This window comes from Typopeltis vanoorti, chromosome 14 (assembly GCF_054136105.1).
Source record: "Typopeltis vanoorti isolate ZY-2024b chromosome 14, IOZ_Tvanoo_1.0, whole genome shotgun sequence".
Taxonomy (NCBI): domain Eukaryota; kingdom Metazoa; phylum Arthropoda; class Arachnida; order Uropygi; family Thelyphonidae; genus Typopeltis; species Typopeltis vanoorti.
The window spans coordinates 70,467,528-70,473,864 of record NC_143562.1 but is presented as its reverse complement, the minus strand read 5'-3'; positions in this window follow the sequence as shown (position 1 = coordinate 70,473,864).

Genomic DNA, 6,337 nt, shown 5'->3' with positions numbered 1-6,337 from the left:
GCAATTCGAAATATTCCAATTAAATGTATTTAACAATAAATTGAGAGCTCAGTTTGTTGACCTCAGAAATAATTTATGCATTAGTGAGTATTGTCTAAATTTTCCGTCGAAGCTGTCTGATTTTAAACAAGTTAAAAATTACTTTGGCGATTTTGATGCAAACAAAGTACGATGAATCAAGAAGATAGTAGAACAAAATCATGACTGAAAAATTTTCTTCGGAACATTTAGAAGAAGAAACAGAATATTAGCAAAAAAGAAAAGAGCTGCAAAAGAAGGAGCGAGACAAGACAGAATCACAGGGTCTCTAGCATAATTTTATCAACAAATAATAAAACGAGAGCTATATATATATAAGCTCTCGCTTTATTTAAGCTCTACCCAACACGCGCACACACAGAAAAATTTAACAGTAAATGTTATACCTATATCAATTATAAGAAACAATGAAATAAAGACACTTTTCTGATAAAATAACTCGTCTTATTGATAACAGATATTGTATTCTTATATCAAGTTTAGTTCATTGGAGAGCAACCCACACCTCATTAAACAGACAAAACTTGAAATATTCAGGTTTTTGTCTGCCACACTGCACCTAAAGAGCACTTTTTCACGATTACTCTTGCATAATTAGTTTGCTAAAATCAACGCTGGACAACGCAGATAAAGATTTTAAGAAATACATCATTAACGACTGATTCAACATTTTTCGAAACAAGTTATTTGAAAATTTCTGGAAAAAAAAAAAAAATATATATATATATATATATATACATCAGAACTCTGATGATGAATGAGGTTAATTAGAAATATCGCTATCAGAAGGCGCCAGAGGACAGTGTTCTGATTTCTACTCTGGCTATTAAACTTCTTGAGACAGCATTAACAGTCGAATCAAATTTCCACTTGCTCTAACACACGGGATATAAGCTGGATATGATCAATGTGGCACATTTTTCCTTAGAAGTTTTCAAGAAAATTAAATTTCTTGTCGGTTTTGTTTCAGTAATATGATGGCCTATTTTTAAGAACAATGATATTCTCTTCCCCTACTATGTCTATTTAATGCCATAATGTGACAATAGGTTTGAAATTGTTGGACTTCTTATTTGATTTAGTGGGAATGCAAGGAAGTATTTCATGATTTGAAATTAATTAATTATAGAAATTAAAAATATATTATTAAAAATGGGATCTGTGTAAGTATATGAGTGCATGAATGCTGCTAACGCTTCTCCCGGTTTTATAGTTTTAAAATAGATTTAATTAAGGTTTTTAATTTAAAAGTGATGTGCGATGATATGTATATTTCATCGAAATCGGCTAAGTAGATTCCAAATTTTGTATGCTGAAAGTCTTAAACAAAGAGGACTGTGATCATCAACGAGCAATAACAATCAGGAGAAGAAAGTCCAAAGGTCACCGAGACATCGAAGTTCACTAATTAAATGTCCTGTAACAAGTGTACCAAACCATTAAGGATTAAGGGGATGTGACACATTGCATCCTAAATATACACATGGCAAAATTAAGAAAAAAAATTCGCAGAGTATTAATATTACTTACAGTACAATAACGAGAAGATTCAAGAACTTCAAATAACTAATTGAGACATAAAGACGAAATAGCGACAGAAGCGCAAGAAAACCTCAAGCGCCAAAAATGAATTTCGGAAAGAGGTAAACACCCTCTAGTGCCAAATCGAGCATATACTAGAAAAATAACAAAAAAAGAACTTCAAATAGAGGGAATACACATAGAAGTTTTAAGCAATATAATGCAACTGATTGGCACCAAAATTGGCATTGAAGTCACAAACCACACATCGCGTCTGTTTACCGAGGCCCACAAACAAAACAAAATCATCACCCATCAATGCTCATTTTAGTAGCAGACCTCTGAGAGACTGCATTATTGCAGCAAGCAAGAAAACAAGACCAACGATCCATCCTGTCTGACAAAAAACTCCTCCCAATACCAATCTATATCTGAACACTGGACTCAATGCAAGGAAACCAAAAATAGAGGAAGAATACTACGAGTTCCTATGGACTAGGAATTCACAGATGTTTATGAGACAATATAAACACCCGAGTTTATATAATTGAATGAGACATTCGTAATCTACAATATAAAATACATTAGCATTCCCCATCCTTAAGAACAAGATTTAAAATTACTTTAAAAACTGTATCATGGAGATGCCAAATCTAGGCGAATATACAGTCAGAAAATATGAACTTCAAAGTCTTTGAAGAAATGGTGGACAACGTTTCCTCCAATTCCAAATTCACTGTCATACACATAAACATAAGAAGTATAAAGAAACACTGGTTTACATTGAATACGCTGCTTGACAAACATAGATGCGCTAATAATAACCGAAGTTGCCATAAATGACACAGAAACTTACGCGTACAATATTAATGATTACCAGATCTACAACGTACGTTAGACCAAACAAAAGAGGAGGTAGCATCGTGGTATTCATCAAAGAAAAATACAGTGTGACAGTAAAGCAAACTCATTTCGAACATTTGGAAACACTGATTTCGGAAATCAAAAATAGCGACAAATATAGCGTCAAATACACAATAATACAGAGACTCCAAGATAATAATCCACTCAGTTTTTGCATGAATTAGAATCATGGATAAGCGGCATTGAACCCTGTACAGCAAATAGGTTCATCCTAATAGGAGCATAAATACCCTTGTCTACGATTCTTCACCAACTAACACATGCCTTGATATACTAAGACAGTAAAACATAAATCCTACCATAAACTCTTCAACAGGAGAAGAAATATTCAGCAATTCACTAACACAATCATCCATTGACCATATCAACATACGGGCTCCCATCCATACATATACATCATCAGTAATTAAATTCAAAATTGCCGATCATTACTTTTTCTCAATTTCGTTTCATTTTGTCACCTTTCCTGCCTCCCAACACCACAAAACTCAACAAAACTCGATCAGTTTAAGGAGCATTGTTGACAACGTTATAACGATACAGAATGAAATTGCCTACTTAAAATAACTGATTCTGTAACTTTACATGAGAACTCCCAACTAATGTCAGAAATATACAAAAAAGGAAGATTTTATCGCAAAAAGCTTTGGTCAGGATATGAACCAAGAGGAATTACCAGACCTATTCAACTACTCCTTCATAAACAATATCATCCAACTCAAGAAAGATACCCTACCAACGATCAACAAAAAATTAAAAGCACAATGTCCACAGCAAAATATAGATTTTCCACTACTAACAAAACAGGAACTGAAGGAGGCGCTCTTACAGCTAAAAACAAAGACCACTCCAGTAATAGACAAAATTAGACTCACACACCTTTTACTTAACTTTCGACAAACAAATCCTATACTTCTAAAACTAGTAAACATAATATTTGACCCTGATATTATTCCAGAGAAATTACAAAATGCGATAATCACGCTAATTTACAAACGTGGCAAATGAAATGCTACACAGAACTACAGACCTATAGCTAACTTACCAGTCATCTGCAAAATCCTTGAAAAAATAACACACACACGCACGCACACACACCAGCCTACAGACATGTCTACAAAAGAACAGCATTAACTCACAAAACCAATACGGTTTCCAGAAAACAAAAAGCACCTGCACCTTAGTAGAAGATATTGGCGATGCCAAAAACATAGCTCTCAATAAAAACAAGTTTGCTGTCTTTATATTTATTGACTTAACTAAAGTGTTTGATAACTTGAACATGATATACTGCTGATGAATCTTCATTCAGCCGGAATAAGACGAACACTGCATATTTTGTTCAGGAACTATATCTCAAAGAACACGTCATAAAAATAGGCACACATTACAGTCGGCATATACAGATAAAACACATAAGTCCCACAAAACATTATATTATCTCGTACTCTGTTCAACATATACATTAACGACATTCACAACTTGACCACCCGAAGTAAAATATAGTAATACGCAGACGACCGCGCTACTAGCAGTCCACAAAGACATCAATACCACTCTATCCAAAACACAACCCGGCCTAAATGAAATCTCAACTTACTTCCACAAAAACTCAATTATAATGAATAGCACCAAAACGCACATGTTAATTATACCTAATCCGAGAGGCATGTGCCCCACACCACTATCGCTACACAGTCACAAATGCTGGGGCATTAACAACAAAAAAAAAGCTGTCAATGACCCGAAATCACTTGTAACTCATGCAAATTATCTTGGTCTTTACATAGATTGCCTCCACAAATGGTCAGAACATATAGAATATTTACACTAACCTCCGCAACATTGCAGCAAAAGTTTTGCAAATGCAATTACATCGAACGCATTCTGCTCAGACTACAAACTTAGCAGATTACAATGGTTGCAAAATAAAATGGTAAAGTGAAATTCTTATGCCACTGCACAGTCATGTTAAAACATAGTGGCAGTCCAACCTACAGGGTAACCAGAACAACGTATCAGATAACAAACCACAGCCAACAAACTACATAACATATATGTATAATAATCACTACGGAAAAGCCATTCGAAACTTCTACATATCTGACATGATAAACTGCCGTTCATCGATAGATATAGAGGGACCTACAGATAGCTGAAACAGGCGTTATATAAAATACAGGGAGAATGAAAATTGGAGAAATTACTCTCTCTCTCTCTCTCTCTCTCGTACACACACACACGCGTATACATCTCCCCTACACACAACCCTATAACAAATCCCTCCCAAAAACCACTAGAAGGACACAAACACGCCATATCAAAATTCAATTATTATTATGAAAAGTGAAAGGAATGCATTTAGTATTATTTATTGCATGTTATTAAAAAAAGAACTAATTCTTAATATCAATTGGGAATAAAAATTAATTATACGTGTTATACGATGTGTTATATTAATGTTGTAAAATGAAAATATAAATGATAAAATGGAAAAAGCTGTTTAACTATTTTAATTTGAAACTGTAATTATTTTTTATGTTAGGATTACTATTAATTTTAACATTAATTATAGTATTTCATTGTCCTAATCATAATAATTTGAATAACATGTAACAAATTGTATCCTACACCCTACATTCATGTAATTTCTTTGAAAGATAATTAAGTGTTAAAAATAGAGTTAAGTATAGAGAAAACTTAATTTCTACAATAAAAAACGGTAGAGAGCCTGTGTAGCTCAGTGGATGTGGCGTTTGCATACCACCGCGCTTGGCCGCACGAAGGAAGTCTTGGTTTCGAGTCTAGTCGGCGACTAGAGGAAATTTTTCTAACCGTTTTATCGACCGGTTCCCGAGTTAGTCGATCTCTGGCACGGACAAGTAGGTTTTTCCTCCCGGAAACTCGGGTTTTTCGTCCTGTAAACTCAAGAAAATCGACCGTAGAACCCACATTATTTCAGACATTAAATATTTTGTGTTAGGGTTAGGTACCACGAGATGGCGGCACATTTGAGCCGTCTCTCTTCACTGCGTACCGCTTAATTAGTGATAGCCTTGGGCCATCTGTCTCTGATTGGGTACCAGTGGAGATTGAACTGCCCACTCAGTCTCCAAAAGTTAGATAGGGCTAAATGGCCTCGCCTACTCCCGTATAAACGGGAATAAAAAGGCGTTAGCTGATTTTTTTTTTTTTTATAAAACGGTAAATTTGGCATTCTCTCTCTTTTTTTCTTGAAATTTTCAAATCTTCCTTTCTTTGAATTTATGTATCTGAATGACTGAAGTAAATATGATTCAGATACGAACGCCGAAAAAAAAAAAAAACACAATAAATGGAATAACTCAGAAAAAAATGCTACAAAATAATTTATGAAACTTTGTAAATAATCGAAAATACGGTTCATTTTTGTAATGACTGTGTGGAATTATTATAATTCCGCACAATCTTTGAAACTTGAACGATTTTCAAAATAATATTTAATAAAGTCATATCTCGCGTCTTTCCATCTTCATCAAAATAATAATAAATTTGAACTTAATAAACATTTTTCTCGTTTCATAGAAGAAAAGGGGATCGCTGCTAATGAAGTAAACGTAATCTTCATTTCTTTAAGCCAGAGCGAACAAACAATTAGAGATAAAAGTGGAAAAATTATGACTAAATCGATTATAGGAAGTCGGTCTTAATGACTATCTTCAAATGGAAACACTAACTTTGGCTTCCTCTTAAATTGAAAAAAAATAAAAAAAAAATAAATAAAAACAGAAATAAACAAAAGACTTTTGCAGATAATAATTATTTCCTACAATTTAAAATATGTATAATATAACCGATATTCAATAAACATGAT